The sequence below is a fragment of the Eschrichtius robustus genome, unplaced genomic scaffold (assembly GCF_028021215.1).
Source record: "Eschrichtius robustus isolate mEscRob2 unplaced genomic scaffold, mEscRob2.pri scaffold_809, whole genome shotgun sequence".
Taxonomy (NCBI): Eukaryota; Metazoa; Chordata; class Mammalia; order Artiodactyla; family Eschrichtiidae; genus Eschrichtius; species Eschrichtius robustus.
This window is the reverse complement of record NW_027175689.1, coordinates 41,609-54,103: the sequence shown is the minus strand read 5'-3', so window position 1 is coordinate 54,103 and position 12,495 is coordinate 41,609. Positions and strand designations below refer to the sequence as shown.

The following is a 12,495-nucleotide window of genomic DNA, read 5'->3' as shown; positions in this document are numbered from 1 at the left end:
TCTGGGCTTCCCCGCTGCCACACTCAAGCACCGGTCGTGCAACAGCTCGCTCACCACCGCACCTTCCGGCCCCTGTCCTTCCACGCAGGACGCCCCCACCCCACACACACCCGGAGCCAGGCCTCCGGGACCTGACACCTTGCGGGCTCAGCCACTCTTACGCCCAGACCCCTTCCTTGTCCTTGTTCTCGTCCTTACACCGACCCCGCTTGTGTCACGCTTTTCACTGTGAGGAACACCCCCACACTGCACCCGCACAGCCCAACCTCTTCACCTTTCGCCACGTTTCCAAGCTCTCTGCCTCACTCTGCCCGCACTTCGAGAGTTATACTATGTTTGCACAACCAGGAGCAAGGAAGTTGCCACCTCTGGGAGTGATACATCCCACTTTCCTGGACAGTCCCCAAAGCGTTCACTTGCACGAGGAGTTCAAAAGAAGTCCACACCATCATCGCAGACTGCACTCTAGATTCATGTTCTGACCCTCGACAGAAATACGTTTCCAACACCGGCCGCTCCTCCACCACTACTGCCACCACCACCATCAGCACGACAAACACCAGCCCCTCCCTGAACCTCTGCTCCCACAACAGCATCAGCCCTCGGGACAGCACCACCGGCACCACCACCTCAGCCTCCACCCTACTCCCACAGACACCCCCATCCCACCCCCTATCTCCCCGCTTTTTCCCCCGATCCTTTCCAAATCCTACGTTGTCATGGATCCTGCCCTTGCCTCTGTCCGTTGCCCTCCTTTTTTTCCCCTTCGTCGTCTTCTCCTTTTCGCAGCTGTACGGTTGACTTACAATACTGTGTGACTTTCAGGTGTACAGCCAAGTGATTCAGTTATATGTCCTTTTCCAGGTTATTTTCCGTTATACGTTATCACGACATATGAATACAGTTCCCTGTGCTGTACAGTAAATCCTTGTTGCTCTGTGCTTTATGTCCAGTATTTCCTCTCTGTTATCGCAGCTCCGGATTTTTCCCTGCCCTACACTTTCCCCTTGGGTAACGAACAGTGTGTTTTCTATGTCTGTGGGTCTGTTTCTCTTTGGCACATACATCGTTTGTAGTACGGTTTAGATTCCACATATCTTTGTGCTCCTCTGCCTGGACTTACGTCGCGAAGTGTAATATACTCTAGGTCCATCCTTACTGGTGCAAATGGCAATATCTCACTCTTTTGTATGGCTGAGGAGTATTCCACAGTACGTACGTACCACGTCTTCCTGTGCCAGCCATCGGTTGATGGGCACTTGGGTTTTGTCCATGTCTTGGCTGTGGCCCCGTAGTGCTGCTGTGAACATTGGGGGGGGTGCATGGATCTCTTCAAATGACAGTTTCTCTCCTTTGCCGATGTGTACCCACGATGGGGATTGCTGGATCATATGAGAGCTCATATTTCACCTATTTATTTAGTGTGTTGTTTTTATTTATGCATTTAATATTTATTTATTCGTTTACTTATAAGAACTAGTAGCTGCAATTTTGGAAGAAAAGTTGATTAACAGTATTGAGTTAAGTTTCAGGTGCACAGCAAAGCGGATACTGTCTTCCATGTCTAATATTGTTTCAGGTTGCTTTCCATCACAGTTTACTACAGGATATTGAACATCATTCCCTGTGTTATTCTGGAAATCCTTGTTGCGTATGTCTTTATATGAAGTACGGTGTATCTGTTCATCGCAGCACCTACTTTATGTCTCCACCCCTCCCTTTCTCCTCGGGGAACCACCAGTGTGTTTTCTATGTCTGTGAGTCTGTTCGCTTTGGCACATACATTCTTGTCTATTATGTTTTAGATTCCACGTATCTTTGTGCTTCTCTGTCAGACTTAACTTCACTAAGTGTAATATTCTCTAGGACCATCCTTATTGTGGCAAATGGCAATATTTCATTTTCGGAAATGGCTGAGTAATATACCACAGTACATTTATACCGCATCTTTTTCTGTCAGCCAACCGTTGATGGGCACATGGGTTTTTTCCATGTCTTGGCTGCGGCACACAGTGCTGCTACAAAGACGGGGTGCGTGGATCTCTTCAAACAACAGTTTTTCTCTTTGGCGGATGTGTACCCACGGACGGGGATTGCTGGATCATCTGATGGCTCATGTTTCTCCTGTTTATTTTGTTCGTTGTTTTTATTTATTTATTTACTTACTTACTTATAAGTACTAGTACTTGTGGTTGAAGAAGAAGAGTTGATTAACGATATTGAGTTCGTTTCAGGTGTACAGCAAAGGGGATACTGTTTTCCATGTCTAATATCGTTTCAGAGTGATTTCCATTACAGGTTATTGCAGGATATTGACTATCACTCCCTGTGTTATTCTGGAAATCCTTGTTGCTTATCTCCTTTATATGAACCACTGTGTATCTGTTCATCGAGCTCCTAATTATCCCTCCACCCCTCCTTTTTAACTCGGGTAACCATCACTGTGTTTTCTAGGTCTGTGAGTCTGTTTCGTTTTGCACAGAGATTCATTGGTAGTACGTCTTAGATTCCACATATCTTTGTGCTTCTCTGTCGGACCTACTTCACTAAGTGTAATACTCCCTGAGCATTCTTGTTGCGGCAAATGGCGATATTTCATTCTTTCTTATTAATGGCTGTGTAATATCCCATAGTACATATATACCACCTCTTCTTGTACTAGCCACCCGTTGATGGGCACTTGGGTATTCTTCCATGTCTTGGCTACTGCAAATAGTGCCGCTGTGAACATGGAGGTGCTTGTGCCTTTTTGCACTCTTGTTTCGTCATTTCCGGGTACGTACCCAGGAGTGGGATTGCTGGATCATAGGGGACCTCTCCTTTGGCCTCTTCAACCTCAACCCCTCCTCCCCCCACCCCCGCCGCCACACACACCTGAGACCGGATGGTTTCTCCCGACGAGAGGCGATGTATGTCTCTGGGGCAGTAGAATTGCCCCCACCCCATTCGGACCCCGCCTAGCCCCTGTGGCGCGCTCCGTTTCTGTTGTTCTCTTGCCTGCCTCCTACCCACCGCCCCCAGTCCCAACCCACTGGTTAGCCTGACCACCTTGCCGCGCAGCACAGCAGTCTGGCGCCCTCACCCGCCACCCCCACCGCGAAGGGGGTCCTCTCCACCATCTTCCTCGCCCCACAGCCCACTCACACACCCCGCCCTTCCCCCAGCCTGCAGGCTCGGACCCCTCTCCCCGCCACCTTCCCCTTGTATCCCAGGCCCGACTGGTCACATTGTCCTGCCCGGAAGTCTCACTTCCGCCAGTGCTCCTCAGACGCACTCCTACTCCAGGCCCACCCCGCCCCCTGATCTGACCCACCCGTACGCACGTGCCGGGCCAGGTGCTGCCACCACCCAAGCTTCTGCTGAGCCCTGCCTGAGGGCCAGCCGCTCTCCCGGGCCAGGTCCCGCCAGCCCAACACCTCCCGCTCCTGCCCGCGCTCCACCCAGACACCCCAGGCCCTTCCTCGCACCTCCCAGCACGCGGCCCACCGCCGCCCTCTCTCCATGGGGTCGTTCTGCTCCGTTCCCTAACCCGCGTGGGGTGGCCACCGACCACGGCCACAAACACCTTCATCCCACACTGTCAGCCACCCCCACGGCACCGGCAAGGGCGTTCAGGAAACCTGCTGCGGTGGTGCGAAGCACCCGTCTGCCCACCGGTGCTCCGTTCCACAGGGATCCGGCTTTGTTAGAAGGCACCGCCTGTGACACCGCCGTCGCCGTCGGCGCTGCCGCCGCTGTCGCCGTGGGGGAAAAGCAGTGCTGATGGAGAGTCCAAACACAGGCGGGGGCGTTTGCTCGTGGCCACGGCCACGGCGGGGAGAGGCGCGGCCCCGGCCACTCGTGTTTGGGGGCTGAGGCAAGCGTCCGGAAAGGAAGACACGGGACGTCGAAGGCCTCGAGTGGGCGCGCGCCAGTGCGGCCAAAAGGTTTGGCCGGGGAGGCAGGGTGGAGGTTGCCTGGCAGGGCTTGGGCTGGAGGTGCAGGGCACCGGGCGGCTCTTGTCGGGGCGCCGAGGCCGCGGAGCAAGCGTGGCCTAAAAGTGGGATGTGGACGGTGGGAGGTAGAGAGGCTTCCCTGACCGGGAATCGAACCCGGGCCGCGGCGGTGAGAGGCGCCGAATCCTAACCACTAGACCCACCAGGGAGCGTCAGGCTCTACCACTGCTCCTGCTGGACCCATAGCACCCGCTCGGCGCCACCTTGGCGCCAAGACCCGGCCCTTTCCAAGTCCAGCCACGCGCCGCCCCTGGCAATCCACGTGTCCTACCGTCCTTCCTGCTTGCAGCGCCCTCAGAACACTGCGCGCCTGCTTTCTCGCACACACGAGAAAAGCCGCTGGGGCCAGCTAGCTCCCTGCTCCCAGCTCTCCCTCACAGGCCCCCGGCCGGCCCGGCCGCCCGTGGAGCTCGGTAAAAGGTCAGCCCGCTGCGTTGGCCGGAATCGAACCCGGGTCAACTGCTTGGAAGGCAGCTATGCTCACCACTATACCACCAACGCTGCACAGCCCGGGGCCGCCCCGAGACGCCGGCACCGGGCTCGCCCGAGCGCACTCTCGTCGCCGCCGCCTTCTCCTCCTCCTCCTCCTCCTCCTCCTGCTCCTCCTCCTGCTCCTCCTTCTCTTCGACTCCTCCTCCTTCTCTTCCTCCTCCTACTCCCTTTCTCTTCCCCTTCCTCCTCCTCCTCTCCTCCCTCCTCCTCCTCCTCCTCCTCCTCAGCCGCCGCCGCTTGGAGCAGCCCTGCCCCGACGCCCCGCCGGCCGGCAGCTCTGTGACGTCACAGGCGCCACCAAGGCCCCCCGGCGCCCCACCCGCGCCAGCCCTACGAAGCTGCCCTAGGCCGCCGGCCCGACCCGCCTCAGGGGGGCGCTCTCGCTGCCTTGCTGCTGCTCCAGGGCCCTCCGCTCCACGCCGCGGCCCGCCCCCGCCCCCCGCCCCGCCCCGCCCCGCTCCCGGGGCACGCGTCTTCCAGCCCCCGGCTGGCCAAAGCCCTTCTCCACCGGGCGCTGGCCAGGCCACTTCCCGCACCGACAGGGCACGCCACTCATCCGCCTCCCACCCGTCCCGCAGCTGTGCACCTATGCCGCTGTGGATAGCTGCGCAGCTGTGCGTCGCGACGCAAGGAGCCCACTGAGACAGCCACTTTGGGCGGGCCGCAATGTCATCGGGCGCTTGTGGGGTCCAGAGGAGGCCCTCGCTCGGCCCTGGCGACTGAGCGCCCGGCGAGGAGGAAGGGCTGGGCGGCTGGAGGGGGGCGAGGGTGGGCAGGCTGGGCACGCGCTGGCGCCCTGCGCCTCGCTGGAGGGCGGAGGGCGGAGGCGGAGGGAGGAGGAAGAAGGGCCCTTGGAGCCAGGCGGCAGGACAGAGAGCGGCGCCAGCCACCAAAAGAGGGCGTGTTGCCTCCCCGTCGGGGAATCGAACCCCCGGTCTCCCCGCGTGACAGGCGGGGATACTCACCACTATACTAACGAGGACGGCGGCCACCGCCCCCGCGCCCGGCCGCTCTCGGGCTGCCTGCCGACGCCTCCCCCTGCCCTCCGGCCCCTGCCCACCACGGGCGCCCGGCACGTGCCCGACCCGACCCAACGCCCACACCAACCGCGCCCTCCAAAGCAGCAGCCCCCGACCCCGACAGGGACCCGGACCCGCGTGGCCCTGAAAACTCCGAGTGCGCGCTGCCTATTGCCTCCGACGCGGGGATCGCGCCGGGTGGAGGGGGCCCGAGACGCAAAGCAAGGCTGCGAGGAGGGGGTGGGCCCGCGCGCCGGGCCATGGCCGGCGAGGAGACGCGCGGGTGGGGGCCGGCGGCAGGGGGCTGGCCCGACGCGGCCCGGCTGCGTCCGGGGCCAGGGCTGGGCGAGGGGGCGCCACCGCGGCGCAGCCAGGCGCGTCGTCTGGCCGTGCTCCCCGTCGGCCGCCGCGCGCACCGCTCCCGTCGCTCACCCAGACGGCCGCGCGCCTGGCGCGGAGCACCGCGTCCCGCCAAGGGCACCGGGGTTCGCGTCGCGTTCGGGTCCCAGCCAGCCGAGCGGCCACGCGCACGCCCAGGCCCGCCGTCAGGATGGCCGAGGCGGTCCTAAGGCGCTGCGTTCAGGTCGCAGTCTCCCCTGGAGGCGTGGGTTCGAATCCCACTCCTGACAAGCCAGCCTTTTGGCCCGCCCGACAAACGCACCCGGCCCTACGGCAGCGCTTTACTGCCTTCCAGTCCGTTCGCGCCTTGCACCCTTGCGGCCTCTCCGAACTCCGGCCCGGACATCCACGCCTCTCTGACGCGGGACCTTCTCAGCCACGGCCGCGGGCCTGGCAGAAACGGCGCACTAGGAACCCTCCGGCGACTGGCTTTCCGGACAAACGCCCTCCCCGCCAGCTCCTAAGCCCCCTCCTACCTGCACCCACACCAGAAAAACCTTCAGTCCTTCGCAGCCCATCTTCCCTCACCTGCTTGCGGCTGCTGCTGCTGGTGCTTTTCCTGCCTGCCTGCCTGCCTGCCTTCGTCCCTCCCTCCACTCCCACTCCCACGCTCCACCCCGCCCCCACCGCCACACGCAGAACGGCCGCGTGTGGAAAGCCCTCCACGCCTGGCCCGCCCTCCGACTTCGGCCTGGTGAACAGCGGACTCGCTCTCACAGCCTTTCTTCCACTTCCGCCACCAGCAGCTCTCCCTCTTTCAACATCCTGTCCTTCCCGCCAGCCCCAACGGCCCGCCTGCCCATTCCATTCCCTCCACAGCCACACCGTCTTGCCGGCCTGTGTGGTGCGTGCCCTCGGTGCTTTTCGCCTTGGGACCTTGGCCGGACCACACCTGCCTGCCTGCCTGCCTGCCTGCCTGCCTGCCTGCCTGCCTGCTGGGCCGCGTGCAGCCCAGCCTCCTGCTGGCCAGCCAACAGGGGGCCCTCCCTGCACGGGGCCTGGCGCAGGAGTCGCTCCCGGGAACGGTGCTCCAGTGAGTAGTGAGCGGAAGCCCTGGATGCCCTGTCACCCACCACAGACGTCCGGCCCCCCAGCCCGGGCCACCCACCTCGGCGCCACAGCGCAAGTCCCTCGGGGAAGCCGCTGCTCCGGCCGGACCCAACCACACCCTGGCGCGCTCCCTCCCTCACCGGGCTGTCCGCGAGCCAGCAGCCAGTCTGCCACAGTGCTTCTCCTCACAACCAACGCAGCAGAGCGGGACCCGCGGGAGAGGGGTGGGCCAGAGCGCAGAAGCGAGGCTCAGACACCTTGGTCTTGTGGCCTGAGCGCCGCTCGGCGACGGCGGCGGCGGCGGCGGGCGGTGCCCGGCGTCCATCTCCCACTCTCGCGGTCCCTGCACAGCCCCGAGCTCCGACCCCTGCCCCCGCCCGCCCTCGCACGCCCCGCACCAGCAAGAAAGCCAGCCGCCAGAGGGACTGTGCGTCGGGGCCGGGCGGCTGCTGAGAGGAACGTCGGCGCTCGGCCCGCAGCGGCCACGCCTCGCCTGCCCTGACTGGGATTCGGGCGCGGGCCAGGCCGCTTGGGCTCCTGGCTTCCCTCTGGCGACAACCGACAGTCTCGCGGCGGCCGTGGACGGCAGAGAAAGCGCAGGACGGGCCGAGCACGCCTGCGTCCCTCCGTCCCTCGGTGCTTCCGACCGCCTCGCGCCCTGGGGTCGCCAGCGTGCCCGGAGCCTCTCATTCAGGTGGCCCGTCGGCCTCCTGCTCAAATGGAGCACATGCCCACGGGGCGAGCAGTGACCAGGGTCCGGCGGTTGGCGGCGAGCGCCGCTGGGCAGCGCCGGGGGCCGGCGGCCACCGGTGCATGGGTGGTTCAGTGGTAGAATTCTCGCCTGCCACGCGGGAGGCCCGGGTTCGATTCCCGGCCCATGCAGCCGCAGCGTCCCCTTTTGGTTCCCGCAGCCCCACAGCGGAGCTGGGCTTCCCGCTGCCACACTCAAGGCACCGGTCGTGCAACAGCTCGCTCACCACCGCACCTTCCGGCCCCTGTCCTTCCCACGCAGACGCCCCACCCCACACACACCCGGGAGCCAGGCCTCCGGGACCTGACACCTTGCGGGCTCAGCCACTCTTACGCCCAGACCCCTTCCTTGTCCTTGTTCTCGTCCTTACCCCGACCCCGCTTGTGTCACGCTTTTCACTGTGAGGAACACCCCACACTGGCACCCGCACAGCCCAACCTCTTCACCTTTCGCCACGTTTCCAAGCTCTCTGCCTCACTCTGCCCCGCACTTCGAGAGTTATACTATGTTTGCACAACCAGGAGCAAGGAAGTTGCCACCTCTGGGAGTGATACATCCCACTTTCCTGGACAGTCCCCAAAGCGTTCACTTGCACGAGGAGTTCAAAGAAGTCCACACCATCATCGCAGACTGCACTCTAGATTCATGTTCTGACCCTCGACAGAAATACGTTTCCAACACCGGCCCGCTCCTCCACCACTACTGCCACCACCACCATCAGCACGACAAACACCAGCCCCTCCCCTGAACCTCTGCTCCCACCAACAGCATCAGCCCTCGGGACAGCACCACCGGCACCACCACCTCAGCCTCCACCCTACTCCCACAGACACCCCCATCCCACCCCCTATCTCCCCGCTTTTTCCCCCGATCCTTTCCAAATCCTACGTTGTCAAGGATCCTGCCCTTGCCTCTGTCCCGTTGCCCTCCTTTTTTTCCCCTTCGTCGTCTTCTCCTTTTCGCAGCAGTACGGTTGACTTACAATACTGTGTGACTTTCAGGTGTACAGCCAAGTGATTCAGTTATATGTCCTTTTCCAGGTTATTTTCCGTTATACGTTATCACGACATATGAATACAGTTCCCTGTGCTGTACAGTAAATCCTTGTTGCTTCTGTGCTTTATGTCCAGTATTTCCTCTCTGTTAATCGCAGCTCCGGATTTTTCCCTGCCCTACACTTTCCCCTTGGGTAACGAACAGTGTGTTTTCTATGTCTGTGGGTCTGTTTCTCTTTGGCACATACATTCGTTTGTAGTACGGTTTAGATTCCACATATCTTTGTGCTCCTCTGCCTGACTTACGTCGCGAAGTGTAATATACTCTAGGTCCATCCTTACTGGTGCAAATGGCAATATCTCACTCTTTTGTATGGCTGAGGAGTATTCCACAGTACGTACGTACCACGTCTTCCTGTGCCAGCCATCGGTTGATGGGCACTTGGGTTTTGTCCATGTCTTGGCTGTGGCCCGTAGTGCTGCTGTGAACATGGGGGGGTGCATGGATCTCTTCAAATGACAGTTTCTCTCCTTTGCCGATGTGTACCCACGATGGGGATTGCTGGATCATATGAGAGCTCATATTTCACCTATTTATTTAGTGTGTTGTTTTTATTTATGCATTTAATATTTATTTATTCGTTTACTTATAAGAACTAGTAGCTGCAATTTTGGAAGAAAAGTTGATTAACAGTATTGAGTTAGTTTCAGGTGCACAGCAAAGCGGATACTGTCTTCCATGTCTAATATTGTTTCAGGTTGCTTTCCATCACAGTTTACTACAGGATATTGAACATCATTCCCTGTGTTATTCTGGAAATCCTTGTTGCGTATGTCTTTTATATGAAGTACGGTGTATCTGTTCATCGCAGCTCCTACTTTATGTCTCCACCCCTCCCTTTCTCCTCGGGGAACCACCAGTGTGTTTTCTATGTCTGTGAGTCTGTTTCGCTTTGGCACATACATTCTTGTCTATTATGTTTTAGATTCCACGTATCTTTGTGCTTCTCTGTCAGACTTAACTTCACTAAGTGTAATATTCTCTAGGACCATCCTTATTGTGGCAAATGGCAATATTTCATTTTCGGAAATGGCTGAGTAATATTCCACAGTACATTTATACCGCATCTTTTTCTGTCAGCCAACCGTTGATGGGCACATGGGTTTTTTCCATGTCTTGGCTGCGGCACACAGTGCTGCTACAAAGACGGGGGTGCGTGGATCTCTTCAAACAACAGTTTTTCTCTTTGGCGGATGTGTACCCACGACGGGGATTGCTGGATCATCTGATGGCTCATGTTTCTCCTGTTTATTTTGTTCGTTGTTTTTATTTATTTATTTACTTACTTACTTATAAGTACTAGTACTTGTGGTTGAAGAAGAAGAGTTGATTAACGATATTGAGTTCGTTTCAGGTGTACAGCAAAGGGGATACTGTTTTCCATGTCTAATATCGTTTCAGAGTGATTTCCATTACAGGTTATTGCAGGATATTGACTATCACTCCCTGTGTTATTCTGGAAATCCTTGTTGCTTATCTCCTTTATATGAACCACTGTGTATCTGTTCATCGAGCTCCTAATTTATCCCTCCACCCCTCCTTTTTAACTCGGGTAACCATCACTGTGTTTTCTAGGTCTGTGAGTCTGTTTCCGTTTTGCACAGAGATTCATTGGTAGTACGTCTTAGATTCCACATATCTTTGTGCTTCTCTGTCGGACCTACTTCACTAAGTGTAATACTCCCTGGGAGCATTCTTGTTGCGGCAAATGGCGATATTTCATTCTTTCTTATTAATGGCTGTGTAATATCCCATAGTACATATATACCACCTCTTCTTGTACTAGCCACCCGTTGATGGGCACTTGGGTATTCTTCCATGTCTTGGCTACTGCAAATAGTGCCGCTGTGAACATGGAGGTGCTTGTGCCTTTTTGCACTCTTGTTTCGTCATTTCCGGGTACGTACCCAGGAGTGGGATTGCTGGATCATAGGGGACCTCTCCTTTGGCCTCTTTCAACCTCAACCCCTCCTCCCCCCACCCCCGCCGCCACACACACCTGAGACCGGATGGTTTCTCCCGACGAGAGGCGATGTATGTCTCTGGGGCAGTAGAATGCCCCCACCCCATTCGGACCCCGCCTAGCCCCTGTGGCGCGCTCCGTTTCTGTTGTTCTCTTGCCTGCCTCCTACCCACCGCCCCCAGTCCCAACCCACTGGTTAGCCTGACCACCTTGCCGCGCAGCACAGCAGTCTGGCGCCCTCACCCGCCACCCCACCGCGAAGGGGTCCTCTCCCACCATCTTCCTCGCCCCACAGCCCACTCACACACCCCGCCCTTCCCCCCAGCCTGCAGGCTCGGACCCCTCTCCCCGCCACCTTCCCCTTGTATCCCAGGCCCGACTGTCACATGTCCTGCCCGGAAGTCTCACTTCCGCCAGTGCTCCTCAGACGCACTCCTACTCCAGGCCCACCCCGCCCCCTGATCTGACCCACCCGTACGCACGTGCCGGGCCAGGTGCTGCCACCACCCCAAGCTTCTGCTGAGCCCCTGCCTGAGGGGCCAGCCGCTCTCCCGGGCCAGGTCCCCGCCAGCCCAACACCTCCCGCTCCTGCCCGCGCTCCACCCAGACACCCCAGGCCCTTCCTCGCACCTCCCAGCACGCGGCCCACCGCCGCCCTCTCTCCATGGGGTCGTTCTGCTCCGTTCCCTAACCCGCGTGGGGTGGCCACCGACCACGGCCACAAACACCTTCATCCCACACTGTCAGCCACCCCCACGGCACCGGCAAGGGCGTTCAGGAAACCTGCTGCGGTGGTGCGAAGCACCCGTCTGCCCACCGGTGCTCCGTTCCACAGGGGATCCGGCTTTGTTAGAAGGCACCGCCTGTGACACCGCCGTCGCCGTCGGCGCTGCCGCCGCTGTCGCCGTGGGGGAAAAGCAGTGCTGATGGAGAGTCCAAACACAGGCGGGGGCGTTTGCTCGTGGCCACGGCCACGGCGGGGAGAGGCGCGGCCCCGGCCACTCGTGTTTGGGGCTGAGGCAAGCGTCCGGAAAGGAAGACACGGGACGTCGAAGGCCTCGAGTGGGCGCGCGCCAGTGCGGCCAAAAGGTTTGGCCGGGGAGGCAGGGTGGAGGTTGCCTGGCAGGGCTTGGGCTGGAGGTGCAGGGCACCGGGCGGCTCTTGTCGGGGCGCCGAGGCCGCGGAGCAAGCGTGGCCTAAAAGTGGGATGTGGACGGTGGGAGGTAGAGAGGCTTCCCTGACCGGGAATCGAACCCGGGCCGCGGCGGTGAGAGCGCCGAATCCTAACCACTAGACCACCAGGGAGCGTCAGGCTCTACCACTGCTCCTGCTGGACCCATAGCACCCGCTCGGCGCCACCTTGGCGCCAAGACCCGGCCTTTCCAAGTCCAGCCACGCGCCGCCCCTGGCAATCCACGTGTCCTACCGTCCTTCCTGCTTGCAGCGCCCTCAGAACACTGCGCGCCTGCTTCTCGCACACACGAGAAAAGCCGCTGGGGCCAGCTAGCTCCCTGCTCCCAGCTCTCCCTCACAGGCCCCCGGCCGGCCGGCCGCCCGTGGAGCTCGGTAAAAGGTCAGCCCGCTGCGTTGGCCGGGAATCGAACCCGGGTCAACTGCTTGGAAGGCAGCTATGCTCACCACTATACCACCAACGCTGCACAGCCCGGGCCGCCCCGAGACGCCGGCACCGGGCTCGCCCGAGCGCACTCTCGTCGCCGCCGCCTTCTCCTCCTCCTCCTCCTCCTCCTCCTGCTCCTCCTCCTGCTCCTC

At 59.9% G+C, this 12,495-nt stretch overlaps 5 non-coding genes across 5 annotated transcripts; 2 read left to right on the top strand and 3 right to left on the bottom strand.

The window, feature by feature from the left end:
- Positions 1-5,395: 5,395 nt before the first annotated feature.
- TRNAD-GUC (transfer RNA aspartic acid (anticodon GUC)) lies at positions 5,396-5,469 on the bottom strand. Its single transcript has one exon. It is a non-coding gene; the product is annotated as a tRNA-Asp (tRNA).
- Positions 5,470-6,050: 581 nt separating this feature from the next.
- TRNAL-CAG (transfer RNA leucine (anticodon CAG)) lies at positions 6,051-6,135 on the top strand. Its single transcript has one exon. It is a non-coding gene; the product is annotated as a tRNA-Leu (tRNA).
- A 1,631-nt stretch (positions 6,136-7,766) lies between these two features.
- TRNAG-GCC (transfer RNA glycine (anticodon GCC)) lies at positions 7,767-7,837 on the top strand. The gene has a single exon. It is a non-coding gene; the product is annotated as a tRNA-Gly (tRNA).
- A 4,121-nt stretch (positions 7,838-11,958) lies between these two features.
- Positions 11,959-12,030, bottom strand: TRNAE-CUC (transfer RNA glutamic acid (anticodon CUC)). The gene has a single exon. It is a non-coding gene; the product is annotated as a tRNA-Glu (tRNA).
- A 278-nt stretch (positions 12,031-12,308) lies between these two features.
- On the bottom strand, positions 12,309-12,380 carry TRNAG-UCC (transfer RNA glycine (anticodon UCC)). Its single transcript has one exon. It is a non-coding gene; the product is annotated as a tRNA-Gly (tRNA).
- Between the last annotated feature and the right edge of the window lie 115 nt (positions 12,381-12,495).